This window comes from Mycteria americana, chromosome 5 (genome assembly GCF_035582795.1).
Source record: "Mycteria americana isolate JAX WOST 10 ecotype Jacksonville Zoo and Gardens chromosome 5, USCA_MyAme_1.0, whole genome shotgun sequence".
Taxonomy (NCBI): Eukaryota; Metazoa; Chordata; class Aves; order Ciconiiformes; family Ciconiidae; genus Mycteria; species Mycteria americana.
This window is the reverse complement of record NC_134369.1, coordinates 20549142-20567936: the sequence shown is the minus strand read 5'-3', so window position 1 is coordinate 20567936 and position 18795 is coordinate 20549142. Positions and strand designations below refer to the sequence as shown.

Below are 18795 nucleotides of genomic sequence, written 5' to 3'. Positions count from 1 at the left end.
GTTACCCAAACTCAGCTGGAGACCTCAAATGAGGCAGAGCCTTGCCTGCAGGGACTTCCTCAGGAATGGCAGAGCACAGGAAGGGCCAGAGGATGTCGGGAACATCTATGGGCGCAAGATAAAGCTTGGTGTGAAACCTTGCAGGTTTCTTCTTTCTCTGAACTTTCTTGCTGTTTGTCACTCATTCAGAATCAGGTTTCTCTCCTAGACCTCCCTATTCATTCCCACCCCCAGTCTGAGAGCTGGAGGTGAGCAGAGAAGCATCACGTCAATCTGAGATTGTATTAAATAAATGAACTGGGAGGATGCTCTCCCCAGCCTTCCCATTCATTACACGTGCTTGTGATGTACAATTCAACCACTGGGTGTCTCTGGGCTATGCAGACCTCCAGGCAACATCTAGTCCCTAGAAAGCTGGCACTCTGGTTATGCTTGTTTTAGGCCGCAGTTTGTGGCTGCAGTTTTGTTCTTGCTTTGAAGGGCATTGTGTTCTTTTCTAGGTTGGCCGCTCAGAACGTGGCTTCCCCACTCTTGAAAATGGAGTGGGGTGGCTCTGTGTAGTAAGGTAGCACTGTGGGCTGCAAGTAGTACCTGCCTTGTCCCATTCAAAGGGCAGTGAATTCCCCAGCCTGATTTTGCTTTATGGCTATTTCTGAACACCATACCTCTCTCATTGCACTGAGCTGTGCCGAAGGTCTAAGGGAGGAGAACGTTAGCACAGCAGCTTTGCTACCTTTCCCTAACTGATTGGCTTTTTTTCTTTTTCCCATAGCTGTGACAAGCTTACTCTTGCATGCACATTCAGGTAGATAATTAATCTGTCTCTCAACAGGGCTCTGCTAGCCACAGTATTTTCTTCAATTCCATGGAGAGAGTTACTTTTTCATTATGATGCTGGAAGGGTAAAAGGCAGCCTATTCTCTACTTTAAAAATGCTGTGATAGAAGGTAAAGTTTTCATTAAACATGCCTGGCTGGATTTATACACTTAAGTATTTGAACTGTGGCTAATACCTTTTGAAAGAGAAGGAAAGAACACAGCTGTAATAGGCAGCATTTTGTGTTTGGATGGTTAATCAGTAGTATTTTCAGTAGTTAATCAGTAGTATAGAAAAATAATTGAATTAATTCCTTCATAGATTTAGGCCAGAAAAAACCCAACATATGAATGTCTATTGCTGTAGGGTAGTTCTCCCCTTCTTTCTATCTTACAACCATTTAGGAGCATTGACATCTCAGTGGTTCACAGGTGATGGTGTCCATGTTGCAGCTTTCTTTGCTGTTATTAACTTATGCGATGGAAGATTTGCAGTGTAATAGCTGGTGAAACAGCTGACTTGTACCAGGAGCTCTTTCCTGCTGATTTGGCTTTGAGTGGATACCTGGTTATGCTGAATGGTGTCTTGTCATTAAATAGGTAAACTCGTCAGCAGCTGAACACACAGTTTGGTCCCATCATTTGCTTGTGTGCTATTTGTCACAGACTTCAGTGCACCTTTATGGTGCATAAATGGTGAGATAGGATTTTGCTGGACTCAAGCTGGGATTTGAGCCTACCCCTGCCTGAGGTGGTATTGGTAAGTTTTGTGGGTGGTCAGGATATTACTCACTCAGTGCTTTGCTAAGCGACATCTGGTGGAACAAGCCCTGGACCTGGGATTGACTGATTTTATAGATTTCCGGCAGTGATTGTAGTAAGATGAGCAAAGGTGGGTATGTTATGTTCAAGACTGAATAATAGTAGTAATTTTTTTTTTTCTGAACTGGTTTGATGGCAGCACTCAACTACTGCAATGGATAGAAAAAACACACTGCAAATCAGTTGCTGGGTAATAACTTGCTATACCATGCAGAGCAGCATGCTTTACAATTTTATGGGAGCTGAAAGTTGTCTCAGTGTACAAACATAAAATAATTCTGGTCAGCTGCTTGGTGGCTTTTCTACAGGATTTAGGCTTGCAGCAACATAAACTGGAGCTCTGTTCATAAATTAAGCACTTAGCTGTGATGTGTGAACAAGTGTCATGTTCACAGCTGCCCTGCCAAAGATTCATTACAAACTTGGTTACGAGTTGATATGTAGAGACAGCCATAGTGTGTGGCTTGGATAAATACCCCAGTTCTGGATACATGGGTTCTGTGCTTGTCCAGACCATTTGGATGTAGGATAGAGGTTCCCAGTCTGTGGCAGAAGACCAGGAGCTGGGAATCATTACATTTCCATACTATAGAGTCAGAAGAGGATGTCTGACCAAATAAGACAGGGAACCCAGGACATTTGGAACAGTTGGGGTTGAAAACTGTGAATTTGGCAATTGTATTGCAGTTTCAAAGAGATGTTTTTAAATCTGCCCCTTGTTTTGCCTTGGAAACTTTCAGCAATCAAGCACATGCACTAATTTGAGTTACCTGACATTGGTTTCTGTTTATTCCTCCTCCATTTTCAGTCTGTAGAGGTTAGTTCACTTCCACGGAGGCAGAAGCTTACATTTTACTGCCACCAACCCATGTGGCTGGCTGTAGCTGTAATTGGGAGGGAAGGGTTACACTGCTGAATTTTCTTGTCACCACTGTGTCTCAAATAAAGGACTGATTTGGCTGTTGGAAAGTGCAATATAAACTTTTTTTGTTCGGGTAGTTGAAAACATCACATCATGACAGAGAACGTTTATCCAACAACAAAACATTCCTTGTATCACCTGCCAAACCCATGGTAATGGGGTAGGAGCTGAACTAAACAGGTCGGCATGGATGTAATGTGGATAAATAGCCACTGCTGAGGGGGTGAAAGAAGGGGGAACTGGGAAGGAATTTTCAAGGCACAGAAAAAAAAGATCCTGTATCATTTATTCTCCTGTAATCTGGGTCCCTAGTCAGCAAAGTACTGACAAATCCCTATTCAGCTAAGTATTCAGAGGTGCATTTCCAAAGGGTTTCAAGTCTATGAAGGCACAGAGAGCAGCGCTTCAAAGGGCTTTCAAAATGTGTTACAGATGCCCTGTACCTATGGAGTCCATGGAGAGTTTCCTCCTAGGTCCTTGCTAGTCTCTTCCCTTGAACACCTTGGCTCTGAGACCTGTCTTGCATTGGTCTGGCTTAGCCAAGGCAGAACAGCACGTGTCAAAGTATTTCTCTGAACTGAGGCCTTTATGATATAACGGATGAAAAAAAGAATGATGGGAAACGGTGACCAGAACAGGGTTGTTAGTAGGCCCAAATGACTGTGTAAGCACACAGGTAAATAAGGATGCCCACTGTGCCAGCAGTCCAAGCCCACTGCTGTCTGGTGGCAAGATTGCCCATGTGTTCAGCAGCTCAGGAGTTTGCACTGGGCTGGTGGAGGCAGACCCACGAGGCTGCTTTGCTTTGTGCAGACATTCTGCGTGAAATACACTGTAGAGATTTGAAGGTGTTACAGCGATTAACTAAATGGGAACTTGAGTGACAAAATGATCCTGTTACGCTGCTTAGGCTTGGCAGAAGGAGAGGTGTCGGGGTGCTGCTGCAGTGCATTTCAGAGCTGTGGGAGTCTGTGACAGAGTGGAGCAGGTGTGAACACTCCAGATCATGACTAAGTGATGTCTCGGCTGACGATGAGTACTGTTTTATTCCTTTCCCTTCAATGTTTCTTCCAAATCTAATTTGCCTCAATTATGTATTTTTCTCTCTTATTTACAGTTACTGATGGCTTGCAGTTTTGTGTCAGCCTGTTCCTGTTGCAGGCATGAAGAGCAGGGAATTAGTCTTTGCTCTGCTGGTTGTTGGAGACCCTGTAGCATTAAGGCACTGGAGGCACAAGGAAGGAGAGCTCCTGTCCTTGGGAACATGTCCTCTGAATGGAGGAAGATGTGCAGGGAGTGTCTCTAGCATACCTGGAGCTGGGAATACAGCCCAGGTATCCTGAGCACTTAGTCCAGCCTCCCAGCTACTGATGGGTACAGAGGCTTGTGTGAACTCTTTGCTGGCCTGCTGATTCTTGATTTTTGGTGTGTTATATATTTTAGCTGCTGCTCTCTAGCAATAGCTGTTCTGTTGTGGCTATTCAGCCGCAGACTTTTTGAACTTGGGTGTGCAAATAAAAGGAATCAAAATAAGTAAGACCCTGGGTTCGTAGTAGAAGCTGGGATTCTCTTCCTGATGCTTCTGGATGCCTGTGGATTGAAATGAAGTCTGGAGGAGGAATGTTTACAAATGTCTTGCTTAGGTTTCCAAAATTGCCCCAGGCTGCAGATTTGATTTTTTTTTTTCAAAAATGGTATTTCAGTATTGAATTCCCATACAGAGGGGCCATTAACGCAGCTGACATCTATTTTCGTTATACCATTTAATAGTTAGGGAAAACCAGAAAAGAGTAGGGTGAGGAAGACCTCATAAAGAATTTTTCTTGCCCTTTTGGCTTACAGCCACTTCTTTTGAAAAGTACCAACAACTCGTTTCGTAATCTATGTAGGTTTACTGACCACTTCTCAAGGCACTGGGTCAAGGCATTTGAAACAGCTAGCCTAAGTCATTAAGAATAGATGCTCCTTCGTTATGCTTACAATTGGGATTTCCCACTGCCTCTCAAAGGTATGTGTGTATCCATAGATAGGAGATAAGCTTGACTTCTGGATAAACAAACTTATACTTATTAGATGAGGCTTTTCAGTCATTCTTATTTTCCTCATCTAAAAACACATACATAAAACTAACCACTTGCTTTTTTGAGGTGTTTAGATTTTCAAAGATGGATGTTCTTAGTCAAGTGTGTAACTTAAGAAGCATTCCATATGCTGGATCTAGCTGTTGTACAGTGTCTGTCCAGTAGACAGTGAGGCCTCTTGAAGACCTGACCTTTGAGAATGGAAATAGGTACCTGATTTTCAGTTAATTGTATAATACCCAATACTATACATGTGAGCACAAACACTTCCCCCCATATGTATATATAAAAATATTTTTCCTACTAACCTTGAGCTTTGGATAGTTAGGAAAGTGTATGTTAATGTTCATTTTTTGTGTAGTCAGAATGCACACAGAAAACTCTAGCATTTGCCTTAAAGCCCTTTTGGGCAGAATTTCCTGTAAAGAACCCAAGCAATATATCTGGTTGGAGGATAGGGCATTGTATATTAGCATATACATCTTCGTGCTCGCCAAAGTGTTGCCTAATGCTGCAGGTAAAACACTGGACTAGTGGCCAAAGATTTATCTTTATTCAGCCTGACTTCCGCTTAATGCACCTGCTTATTTCTAACCTGATTGTGTCCCTTTAATGTGTTTCAAAAACAAGAACTTCTATGTCTTAACAATGAAAATAATTCAGATGCCACTGAGATAGAAAAATAAAATATACTACTTGGTATAATTTCTTTCAGTCACTTTTAAACAAGCATTTTGGAAGACATACCAAACCCTTTGTGTTTTGGGGGTTTTGAACAGATACTTGAGTTCTGGGAATTAGGACAAGATTTCCTTGGGGTCAGGTTGGCCCACATTGCATTCTGCAGAGCATCTTGCATCTTCCAAGTGTGTAGTACTGGCCCTTTGTAACAAATGCAGTATGAATTAGATATGAAAGCTGGGTACAGCCTTGACCGCAGTGACCATGAGATGGAGCTCAGGATCCTGAGTGGAGGAAACAAGACAAAAAGCAGCATCGCAATCCTTGACTTGAAATGAAGTGCCAGTAAGCCTTCCTGGAGTTAAGCAGGGTTTTGGTTATATATATAGAGCACCCAGAGAACATTAGACTAAAAACTAAATTAGCAAAACCTTTAATCTACTGGAATACATCCCCCTCTTTAATATGTTCATATTTGTGTGTAGTTCATAATTTTCTTGGGAACGCTGTTCTTTTACTATTTTCTGCCAGAAAAACCTGCTAGGGTTTGGAACAAAAGATGTACTTTATTGGGGTCAGATGCATGTGAAAGAGGGTACAGACTCTGGCTGTTGCTAGGTTACACTTATGTGCTCACATAGGAAAAAAAAGTCCTTATATGTTGGGAGTGTCATATGATAGGTCAAAGTATTTCTCTTGCTGCATGATGTCAGTCACTGCTGTTGTGTAATGAGTAGATCCTATGGTTAATTTTTCATGTGATTTGCATGAGTTGAACTCACCTTTGAGTCAGTCTAATATATGCAAATCTTTCTTGATTCACACACTGGAAGTGAATAATGCATTTTTCTTCTGGGAATTTGCATTTCTTACGAACTACAATAGGAATAGCAGCAATTCTGAATAAAGCAGATCTATTTTTATTAAAAGAAATGTAAATTGGATGTCTTGTTCAAAACTTTTGAAATGTACTGTATAGAACGTGTCATTCTCTGTCCTAGCTTCAATATGAATCAGCATAGGAATCCTGTTTTTAAGCGTATGCCTGTATTACTGCTATTTGCATCTCTATTCAGGAATTCAGACTAAGACGAGGGCCAGCTTGCATCCTTTACCCCTGGCGAGAAGATGCAACAGCGCATAGAAGGTGAAAAGTCTTACACAGTCTTGTCTGTGAATATTCTTTCATCACATGCTATTGTCCTTGAAAGTCTGTTCTGTGTAGTCACTTGAAGACTTCTAGAGGTTAATCTTTAACATTCAGGTTATTGAGGAGTAAACTGAGCAGTCCTGCTCCCCCAGCTGAAATGAGCGGCTGTTCTCTCAGTGCAAGCCTCTTGCTTCCACTGTGTGGGGATAACTCGAATGTCTTCCAAACATAACTCTTCATTGTCCATATGTCTGTCCTGGGAGAAGCCTGTGATTTCTCTGTGCAGTCTTGTAGCTCTTTTATTTTTTGTTTCAGCCCTGCAATGATGGTATTGTGCCATTTATTGCATGTTTAAGCTAAAAGCTGCATTAGAAAATACCTATGGGTTATGCCACTGATAAAACAGTAGGTTTTACCTCCTTTGAGACTTCTGGGCTTTTGTTCTGTTTATGGACTTGATGTCTGTCTGGAATCACTTGTGGTGCTGGGAGAGCAGTAATGCAGCAGGCACAAAAACGATTAAGTAACATGGTTTTGTCTTACAAGGGGGTGTTTTAACTTTACCATAGGCTGCATGTCTTTTACTTTCCTGCCTCTTCTAAATCAGGTGGTGTTTTCTTGCTCTCAGTAATATCTTTTGGGCTTTGAAATTCGCCTGCTGCAAGGCTGAAGCTGTAAGTGAATCTCTGGAAACTGTCATGCCTCTCTCATTCTTGCTCAAATGCATCTAGTAAAATAGGAAATAAAAATCTGTCTAGGGAGCTGTGTATGCTGGGGCTCTTGAGCATCAAACTTCTGCTTTTGCTTGTAGGACTCAGCTGAGCCTTGAGGTGACATCTAGAAGATACTTCTTAAAGCCTTTCAGCTGAGAAATACAGTACGGCTGTGTTTGCCAATGAAGGCTCTTAGGGAGGTAATTAAGGACTATTAGATGCCTTAAGTGCTCTGTGGCAAAATAGCAATGCCTGATGTGCTTGAAGAACACATAATGTAGAAGATCAAGTCTTTGCTACCCCTGCATTTTTAAGGAGGACAACGAGCAGGGAATCCCTTAGAAGTTCAACATCATGAAGGAAAAAATGCCAGTCATTTCCCAATCTCTTTTGAGGGTGATTGTTTCAAGTTTTTGCTTTTAAAAAGCTAGCAAGAACACTTTAAGGATGTGATCTATAAACTTCTTGGTAAGTAAGAATTTTAATCTTTAATTCAGTTTTCTGTAATTGCCTTCTTTTGGTATGGATGGAGGGAGAGTAAACTGACAGCTGTAGGAAGTTGGATAGAAGTGACATTTCAAGTAAATTTTGCCTATGAGGATGGCTGACAGCTTTATCCTCATGCATTGCTTGAGAGATAATGGGACTGTCACAACGTTAATATGTACTGCTGTTTGTTTTCATTGTTTAATGTGCATGGTCACTGGAGCTCATAATTAGAAAATAAGTTCCTTTTAGGAATATGCCTTATGAAGCAGAACTCAAAATTAGTATTCATTATGAATGCCACTGTGTATATGACTCAAACAAATATGAGCACCTAGCCATTGTTTGCTTTTTTCCTTTGCAATCATTGTATTATTCCCCTTGTGGCCCTTAAATGTTGGCCTGATTTTGACTTCTGTGGATAATTGTCTAATACAATTCTTTGGGAAGGGAAGCTAACCACCAAGTTAATTTTGCTCTCTGAAGTGTTCAGCTGCTTAGGCAGATCTGTCTTTAAAGGCTTGGGTTCTCACTGTAATGACTAAACCATTGGGGGATATTGCATACACAGAAGTGAAAACGTTCGCTCGCTTACTTATTCTGATTAACCTCCTGTGTAAAGATGGATTTCAGAATGCAGCTTTTTGATGACTTTCATCCATCTACTTTTGTTTAGCATGTTACAACACTGATTTGTGCTTTGGTTAACATTTGTGTAGGCTAGACCACTTGGTAGTCTGATCTGTGTGTGTATGTCTGTATGTCAGCTCACTGGTTTTGTGTGTGTGGATTTTGACTGCTGGAAATTCTCCTGGTACATGCTTTCAAATCTACTGTCTGTCTTGCAATTACTATGTTGGCTTTTTTGATGAGAACCAAAGGTGTCCTGTGGGAAAAGTGTTGGCAGAGGAGGACTTTGGACGCCTGCAGCAGGGCTGTTTGTAGCCTGATTCCCCTGATTTCTGTTTGATGGCACAGTACCAGGCTTGTGGTAAGACTTTGCTGGTCAATTAATTTGTTCTTTTCTGTTCTTGAATTAGAAACTAATTGAGTACTTGTGAAGGGTGCCAGATTAAACTCTGTTTTTGCTTGGAGTGCCAGTGAAAATGCCTTTCCCTCCCATGTTTCCTTAGGAAACTACACTTGAAAAAATGAGCTTACATGATCATGCTATGTGTGAGGTTGTCAGGCACATGCAGACAGTCACCCCATGCTGATAATGTTTGACTCTGTGGGCCAATTTTAATCAAATTTGTCAGAAGCTGGAGGTCCCACCTTCCCACCCAAGTACCCTTCTTGTGTCCTTTAGCTTTGTGAAAGAGCTGACTTTAGTGCACTGGTGCTAGCATAGGAAACCTGATAGGTGTGAGTGTCCTTGTCAGTTTTGGACAGGAGAGACTCAAAGTTTGGCCTTTCCTTCAGACAGATCAGAGTCATGTTCTGCGAATGTGTGGTGTGAATTTTTCTCCCTTCTCTTCTCCTTTTCAAAATCCTGTCCTGGCTGTAAGGAAGAGGTCTGAGGCTGCAGTTACTTGAAGCTCTCAAGCAACATTTTTGTCAGCATTTTAACTTTGTTTCCTTCCTGCTGTGGTAGAGATGAGTAATTTTAGACCATAGTCTGGCATAAAAGGGGGGAAAACATTTTCTTATTCAAAACTCACACCAGGATCAGACTGTGTGCCTTAATTGATGAAGTTTGTAAGCTATTTTGGTGAGTGACAATGACTCTCTCGCACTGCCTTGAATAAAGGCATTTATTACTTTATTCCATTTATTCCTCTTTCCTTGAGATAAAGAATGTTCTCTGATTTTCATGGATGTCAATCATCACTTTCCTTTCTTCCAGACTACTTACTGGCTGGTATGGCTATGGAACAACAGACATCGTGTAGTCCGACACTGAGGCCAGATCAGTAAGGCCGGTCAAGCAGTTCAGGAATTGCAGGATCTTCATGGGACACACAGGAGTACAGACACTAAGATGGGACTCTGTTACTCTTTGCTTTTGGCGAACTGTGGGATTTTGGTTTGGTTTTGGTGTTTTGGGATGAGAAGAGCCTAGTAAACTGCAGGGCATGTTATTGTAGAATTGGGATACAGTCCCCCTGGAAAAGGAAATGCAGCCTTTCTAGGGGGCGGTGGGGTGTTGTAGTGTGCTCCACCCCCCCTGCATCACAGAGGGGAATGGTTAGGAAGGGAGGGAAGGAAGATGGTTAGGCTTGCAGAATCTGATGGGTTTACAAATAAAAATCTTGTACTCCATTAAATATGCAATAATTTTTCTTCTTTGCAGTATGTGACATCCCATTTCTTGCCCTCCTCCCACCCCCTTACTTGCATACTTTAATCTTTTTGCTAGGAAGTCCAGGCTGTGGTTTTTTTTTTTTTTTTTTTTTTCCCCATTTAATGTAAAACAGCTTCCTTACCTAGATATTTTATTGCTATTACTTTATGAAATGCTTGAAAAATGTCTAAAGTTCCCATTTGCCTAGGATTAAATGAACAAGCTGGAATAAAGAGGGTAAGTGCTGTCTTCCTGCTTTCTGAAGAGCACTGCTATATTTTGGTACCTTGTCACAAAGAAACCCATTGACATTTTTCTGCACTAATATGTTGCTTCAGTTTCTGGGCTCCTCTTCCTTTCCCTTGTGAGAAAACAAGATCCTTTGTACAATGTTGTAACAGGAAAATGTAGGGGAACCTGAGAACTATAAGAAGAGGCAGATGTTTGTTAGCTTTGGGGATATCTGTGTGTTGCTGCTGACTTGTGGACTTGCAGTTTGGCTTTAGAAGATTCTCCATGGGGGAGATGTATCCCCCTCTCCTTGGTCAGGTTGTCTCATGCTAATGGCTGACTATTTCTTTACCAAGGCCCTTTTTTGTGGAGTTTTGTTCTGGGGAAGGTGCTAATTTTAACAAAACAGGAACACACAAACAGCCATGCAAGGGAGTGATTCTGGGAACAGGAGTGAAGTGCAGTAAAGGAAGGAAGGATCTCTGCTTTGGATAGCAGTGCTGGCTTGCATTGGTACCTGGAACCTGCCACAGCTATGCCTGAGTGGGATGTGCCTCTTGTGAGGAGCTGATAAAAGGGATCCAGGCTCCAGTAGTAGCAGCAGCTGGCTAGTGCTAGCTATGGTCCCCTTCCTATAGGATTGACTACAAGGAGCTCCAAGTGAGGGTGCATCTTGCTTCTCTTGAGCTTTGAGATTGCTTGTGGGTGTCAAGGAAATAAACAAAGATAATGCTTGCTTTTTTCTTTTTAAAGAAGGAGTGCAAGAAGCAGAAGCTACTGTGGAGGTATTGCAATATGACTTTGAGAAAGAAGGTGCCAGGGGAGTATGTAGTATCTCTCCACCGCCTCCCGTCTCCTCTGTTTCAGAGGTGATGTCTCCTGGCCTGCCTGATGTGTGACTGGTATGGGATGGAGCAAAAGTAGCATAGAGCAGGTTCTGTGGAAGTACTGACAGCCGGTGTCAAACACAGCAAGCAAGCTGTGATGCAGGAACAACCCTTCTGTCTTACCATGCATTTCTCTTGAATTCTTGAATGTTGCAGTGCTAATGCCATTTGTTCCTAATTTGTGTGATCTTCTATCAGGCAATACAAGACATGACAGATGAAGCAATAGGAATTTCCTTGAGCAGTGTTTATTTTAGTGACTAACATGCCCTTCAAACTCATTAACTTCCTTGCAGATCTTGCTCTCTAACTGCATTGGATAAGTCTGTGGTCATACAATGCTATTCTGATTTAAATGAGCAAATCCCCGTGAAGTGAGTAGGACTTCCACGGTGTAACTGAGGAGAGCCTGGTCCTATCTTACCTGATGGTAGGTCTACTTTGGGCAGTCATGACTGTACTGAGGACAGAGAGCAGCAGCAGACTGGCTGTTTTTTATATGTGTTGTACTGCTAGTTTTCTGGTTATCCCTGAGGCAGACAGGATGTTGCATTTGCACTCTGACCGCCTGTTCTTTAGAGGCAACTGGCTCAGTGTCAATTGTTAATAGCAGTGGTAAAAGTTTAGAGGAAGAAGAATCTGATAGTTGATGTATGAAAAGTTGCCCCTAGGAAGGTAGAACTGAATTCCCGAGTTGAGCGTATGTGCTCTATGCTTAACTTATCACTAATACAACAGGCATAATAATGAAACTGTAAGGATATTTCAGTGAAGTAGTTAGGATATGAACCAGGAGCTGATGAACTCTAAATAAAGCATTTTGATCTATTAGAGCCTTTGCCTTCACTGGACATATTCATATTCTTAAGTTCTTTGTTGAATTAGGGTAATATCGTCTAAATAACCTGGCTAATAGAACAAAGGAAGGGAACTTTAGGAAAGTATAAGCAATCAGCAGAAATTGGATTTTTTTTTTTTTTTAATTTTTCAATTTGCTTCTGAGGTTAAAATAACAGGAACCAGATGTAAAATAGCAGATACGCTCAGGACTTGAATTAACTTTGTGAATTACCATGTCATGGCTCAGAGAGAGAGAGGCAGGCAGAAAGAGCCCGGTGCTCTGCCAAATGGGCAGGAATTTTAAATTCTCTTCTGTTTCTCACTTCTGAGAAACTGAATCAAAAATACCTGTTGCTTGCGTAAGTATCTCTGGCTCATCTACTTGAAGATACTTTCCCAGAGGAAGGGTAGCGTTCATAGTAGTCTTAATTAGATAGTGTGCATTGTTTTTATCTACAAGTAATTGAAGTCCTATAAATGTTAAGCAGAACAACTTCAGAAAATAATAGACAAAACCCCCTTATTTTCAACAGAAGCCTTAAATAAAAGCTGTATAAACTTCTAGGCTACTGTCGTTTTAATGATACTATAATTCATTTGGTATTTCCTGCCTCTTCTCTAGAAGTTGGAAACTCATCCAAAATATGTTTGGAAGATGAACAAAAGGGTTTGATTTGCTGAGAGGCATAACCTCTTTTGGGGCAGAGAGTGAACCATCACTTTCTGGTGTTTCTTCTGAAAAACACTTCCTTGTCATTGCTATAGGTCTCGCACAAACTACTTTCCTGCCTCTTTCTGTCTTGCTGTAGTCTGAGTTTGCAAATTATGACACTGTAATAAATTACAGTGGGCTGGAAAGGAGAGATGCTGAAGGAGTTGTGTCTGTCAGTGGGATATTGTGAAAGTGCCTCTTCTAGGGCTGTTTATCTGAATTTTTAAGGGGTGTTCCATGAAAAGAACGATAAATATTCCTTACACAAAGAGATCTTTTTGCATTAAAAAATCTGTGATGTCTGTCGAAGTGTCTGTCGAAGCTAGAGGTCAGAAAGGTACTGACAATGTAAATATAGTGTTTTGTTTTGTTTTTAAATCAGCTCCCTTTCTTGGGAATCTCTGAGTTCTGATTAGACCAAGTCCTGCACGAAATGCAGTTGCTGGCAGGTGGAAATGAGAGACTTTTTTGTGTGTGTGGCAGTGAACAGCACAGTGATGTGGTGGAATGGTAAGCGCTGCCTCATTGCTTGCAGTCTAGTCATTACTGTGCCATCTTCTCAAGCTGACAAAGTAGGAGAGAGGTATTTCATTCCCTTGCTCCTGAATCAGTGTGTGCTGTGGGAGCATGATATCGTGTCATCCTGCAGCAGCTTAGACTGGCCAATTAAGAAAAATCATTAGTGAGGGAGCTGAAACTGTGAGATGAGGCATGCTCTTGGAAAGGGGTATTTGATGAGGTATGAGTGGGCAAAGGATGCCTTTGCTTTCAGGAGTGTTGGATTCATCTGTATGGCAAAGGAAGGAAGGGAGGGTACTTTCCCTGGACTGCATCTCCAGGCTGACTACACCGCAGTGTTTCTCTAGAGCAGCTAGCTCTCCAGTTGACTGAAAAAATATGCAAAGCTTTGTTTCTTGACTTCCTTGGCCTTCCAGCAACCCAGCTAGAAAAATTACAAAGCAGGGTCTTTCTGAGGAACAAAAAGCTCCTAGTGAAATGATGTAAGTACATGTGTTACAGTTAGGCTGCATTGGGGTGTGAGGGAAAAGGGTAGCAAGGGTCAGTTCTTAAAGAGAAGTGTGTGCTCTAGTCTTGGAGATGACATGAGAGCTGAGTCCTGTTCCTAAGGGAAAGAAATGGTCTCTTTCTGAATCCTGTTAGCTGAAAGGATGGTACTGTTGTGGAGAGAATCCCTCCATTGAATCAAGTTTGTGTTCTGTCTCTTCAACTGCAGAGCTACAGACACGTCCCTTCCAGTCTTGTGTGTGTGTGAGGTGGCTCTCTGGGGACCTTAATGTTGTGGTTACCATGGGAGCCAATTCAAAGTGGATTGTCATGCCATCAGAACTAGAAGATATGTGCAAATTCTGTTGTAGCATTTTGCAGAGGTTTGGGATTTTGAATATTTCTTGCAAGAAAAGTATTTCTCTTATTTACATGGGGATATAACTGGTTTTTCTGTTAAGCATTTCTGAAATCAAATTGGCTCTGTGATAGAGAGGACAGCATGGCAAAATAAGTCAGCCTGAAGTCAGTACAGGTAGAAGAATTTTGACTTGGAATACAATGTTGTTCTGTTTGGTTGTAGTGTTTTTGAGTTACCTTGATCCCATTCATATAGTGCACTCATCAAAATCCAAGAAGAATCTTTTTCCTTACATATTTATATCTCCATCCTTTCCATTGCCCTGCTTGTGTTGGCTGACACTTTCACCTGCTGCAATACTTGAGAAAAGTCGTCAGCCGAGACTTGGAGGTGCTCGTTCTAGAGAAGACCACTGTGATAAGAGCAATGTGCTGTGCACATCAGACTTGTTTTTTCATCCATGAAAATTGGATGGTTATTCATGCTGGACCCCTACAGTTTAAAACACCTGCTTGTCACCATAACTTGTTCAGTGACTTTGGACTTAACAGCTTGGGGGCTGAGCTCTAGACGTCCAGGATCCTGAGGTTCCTATGTGGACAGTGCTTCTAGCACTCGTAGCATTTCAGTCCACCAGCACAGTGGAGATGGCAGATGTGCTTCTCTGGAAACTTTTTTGTGTGAAGTTAAATCAAATCCCTACATTTTAATTGCTAATTTATTTTAGAAAGAACAGCTTGTCTCTGACTGTCGTGGTTTAGCCCCAGCCGGCAGCTAAGCACCACACAGCCGCTTGCTCACCTCATATATATATATATGTACACACAGTTATCATTCCCTTGGTCTATGGGCCATCCTTCTAAAATGTTTATTAAGTTCATTTAGTCCATGACTTTGGGCTCCATCTGTCATAATAGTCCTTAATGGCAGAAGAGATGGTGTGTGGTGTTGGATTGTTGCATGCTGAAGCCAGTTCTGATTCCATCACCACTGCACTTTGCTTGCTTTCATCGAAGTTCATTCTTCACTAATCTGGGTGATCCTTATTGAAATACCATTGTTATGGTGTATAGTAACCGTAAAAGTGATGACACACAGTATTATATAGCAGTTAACATCATACCATTTAGTTCATTGGCTATTCTCACCCAAAATCAAATCCCCTTGAGGTACACATCGGACTTCCCCATCCTCTCGCATTACCCACCAAGTGCACCCGGGTCCTTGAGCAAAAGCAATCCCACGAATGGGCTTGCCTTTGCCCGAGGCAGGAGTAACCCAGACTGTCTTCCCCAGCATGTTTTTTATGTGCACTACAGGGACTTTATCCCCTTCTACAGTGCGTAAAAGTTTTGATTGGGCAGGGCCAGCTCAATTGACAGATCCTCTAGTGTTAACTAACCGGGTGGCCTTTGCTAAATGTGTATCCCAATGTTTGAACGTCCCACCACCCATTGCTCTCAGTGTAGTCTTTAACAGTGCATTGTATCGCTCAATTTTCCCAGAGGCTGGTGCATGATAGGGGATGTGATATACCCACTCAATGCTGTGCTCTTTGGCCCAGGTGTCTATGAGACTGTTTCGAAAATGTGTTCCGTTGTCTGACTCAATTATCTCTGGGGTTCCATGTTGCCATAGGACTTGTTTTTCAAGGCCCAGGATAGTGTTCTGGGTGGTGGCATGGGGTACAGGGTATGTTTCCAGCCATCCGGTGGTTGCTTCCACCGTTGTAAGCACATAGTGCTTGCCTTGGCGGGTTTGTGGGAGTGTGATATAATCGATCTGCCAGGCCTCACCGTGTTTATATTTCAGCCATCGCCCTCCATACCACAGAGGCTTTAACCGCTTGGCTTGTTTAATTGCAGCGCATGTTTCACATTCATGGATAACCTTTGCAATAGTGTCCATGGTTAAGTCCACCCCTCCATCATGAGCCCATCTATATGTTGCGTCTCTTCCTTGATGGCCTGAGGTATCATGGGCCCACCGAGCTATAAATAATTCACCCTTATGTTGCCAGTCCAGATCCACCTGAGCCACTTCCATCTTAGCAGCCTGATGCACCTGCTGGTTGTTTTGATGTTCCTCAGTGGCCTGACTCTTGGGTACGTGAGCATCTACGTGACGTACTTCTACAGCCAGGTTCTGTACTCGGGCAGCAATATCTTGCCACAATGCTGCAGCCCAGATGGGTTTACCTCTGCACTGCCAATTATTCTGCTTCCATTGCTGTAACCATCCCCACAGGGCATTTGCCACCATCCATGAGTCAGTATAGAGACAGAGCACTGGCCACTTTTCTCGTTCAGCAATGTCTAAAGCCAGCTGAATGGCTTTTACTTCTGCAAATTGGCTCGATTCACCATCTCCCTCAGCAGTTTCTACCACTTGTCATATAGGACTCCATACAGCATCCTTCCACCTCGGATGCTTTCCTACAATACGACAGGACCCATCAGTGAACAGTGCATATTGCTTCTCATTTTCTGGTAGTTTATTGTACAGTGGGGCCTCCTCAGCACGCGTCACCTCCTCCGCTGGCGATATTCTGAAATCTTTGCCTTCTGGCCAGTCCATAATTAATTCCAAGATTCCTGGGTGATTGGGGTTTCCTATCCAAGCCCGTCGTGTGATCAGTGTAACCCACTTTACTCCACGTAGCATCAGTTGCATGATGTGTAGATGGGATCTTCCCTTTGAACATCCAGCCCAGCACTGGCAGTCGAGGTGCCAAGAGGAGTTGTGCTTCTGTACCAACCACTTCTGAAGCAGCTCGAACCCCTTCATATGCTGCCAATATCTCTTTTTCAGTTGGAGTATAGCGGGCCTCGGATCCTCTGTATCCCCGACTCCAAAACCCTAAGGGTCGACCTCGAGTCTCCCCTGGTGCTTTCTGCCAGAGGCTCCAGGTAGGGCCATTCTCCCCGGCTGCGGTGTAGAGCACATTTTTTACGTCTTGCCCTGCCCGGACTGGCCCAAGGGCTACTGCATGAACTATCTCCTGTTTAATTTGTTCAAAGGCTTGTCGTTGCTCAGGGCCCCATTTGAAATCGTTCTTCTTCCGGGTCACTTGGTAGAGAGGGCTTACAATCAGACTGTAATTTAGAATATGCATTCTCCAAAAACCCACAACGCCTAAGAAAGCTTGTGTTTCCTTTTTGCTAGTTGGTGGAGACATGGCTGTTGTTTTGTTGATCACATCCACTGGGCTCTGACAACGTCCATCTTGCCATTTTATTCCTAAAAACCGGATCTCCTATGCAGGTCCCTTGACCTTTGTTTTATGGCAAAACCAGCCTTCAGGAGAATTTGGCCTATTCTCCTTTCTTTCTCAAAAGCTTCTTCTGCTGTATTGCCCCACACGATGATGTCATCAACATCTTGCAGATGTTCTGGAGCTTCGCCCTGTTCCAGTGCAATCTGAATCAGTCCGTGGCAAATGGTAGGGCTGTGTTTCCACCCCTGGGGCAGTCGATTCCAGGTGTACTGGACGCCCCTCCAAGTGAAAGCAAACTGTGGCCTGCACTCTGCTGCCAAAGAGATTGAGAAAAACGCATTAGCGATATCAATTGTAGCATACCATTTGTCTGCTTTTGACTCCAGTTCATATTGCAGTTCCAGCATGCCTGGCACGGCAGCACTCAGGGGCAGCGTGACTTTGTTCAGGCCACGATAGTCTACTGTTAGTCTCCACTCTCCATTAGACTTTTGTACTGGCCATATAGGACTGTTAAAAGGTGAACGAGTCTTTCTGATCACTCCTTGGCTCTCCAGTTGACGAATCAGCTGATGGATGGGAATCAGGGAGTCTCGGTTGGTACGATATTGCCTCCGGTGCACCGTTGTGGTGGCTATCGGCACCTGTTGTTCTTCAGCCCTCAGCAACCCCACAACAGAAGGGTCCTCTGAGAGAGCAGGCAAGGTAGGCAGCTGTTTAATTTCCTCTGTCTCCAAGGCAGCTATACCAAAAGCCCACCGGTACCCTTTTGGGTCCTTGAAATACCCTCTCTTGAGGTAGTCTATGCCAAGGATGCTCAGAGCCTCTGGGCCAGTCACAATGGGGTGCTTTTGCCACTCATTCCCAGTTAGGCTCACTTTGGCCTCCAATACAGTCAGCTGTTGGGATCCCCCTGTCACTCCACAAATACAGGTGGGTTCTGCCCCTATATAGCTTGATGGCATCAGGGTACACTGTGCACTGGTGTCCACTAGAGCCTTATACTCCTGTGGGTCTGATGTGCCAGGCCATCGAATCCACACAGTCCAGTAAACCCAGTTGTCCCTTTCCTCCACCTGGCTGGAGGCAGGGCCCCCCTAATCCTGGTCATAATATTCATTACCCATTTCTTGTGTATATGAGTCAGGAATTTCTTCATTAAAATCAGGAGTAAAATCAGCCCTTTTACTCTGTCTGGGGAACTGCCCACTGGAAACTGGAGCAGCAATTTTCCTGGAAGAACCCCCTTTGGTGATTGTTTTTCCTTGCAACTCACCTACCCATGCCTCTAGGGTCGAGGTAGATTTTCCATCCCACTTTCTCATGTCCTCTCCGTGGTCACGCAAGTAAAACCATAGGGTGCCCTGTGGTGTGTACCCTCTATATCCTCTCTCTTGAGCAGAAGAACGCTGACTCCTAATGGCTGAGACACTGGTCCGTATAGGTGGGGAGTAGGACATATCTTCTTTGAACCGTTGGAACTCCCGGGACAGTTTCTCCACAGCTGAGACAAAAGAGGAAGAGATACTTTCTTTATATTCTAGCAGCTTCATTCACTGTTGGACCGTCTCGATCTTTCCAGGTCAG

At 43.2% G+C, this 18795-nt stretch overlaps 1 protein-coding gene across 9 annotated transcripts in view; it reads left to right on the top strand.

Moving 5' to 3' along the window:
• Positions 1 to 18795, top strand: part of TSPAN4 (tetraspanin 4) — a 467778-nt gene that overhangs the window by 19796 nt on the left and 429187 nt on the right. The window contains exon 1 of one of the 9 annotated variants that reach the window (XM_075502397.1): positions 11449 to 11503. The exons of 7 other annotated variants lie outside the window; for them this stretch is intronic. The gene's annotated coding sequence lies outside the window, so the exon portion shown is untranslated. Of the gene's footprint in view, positions 1 to 11448; positions 11504 to 13526; positions 13627 to 18795 lie in introns of those variants that run through there. One more of the 9 variants, XM_075502400.1, reaches the window with a different exon arrangement.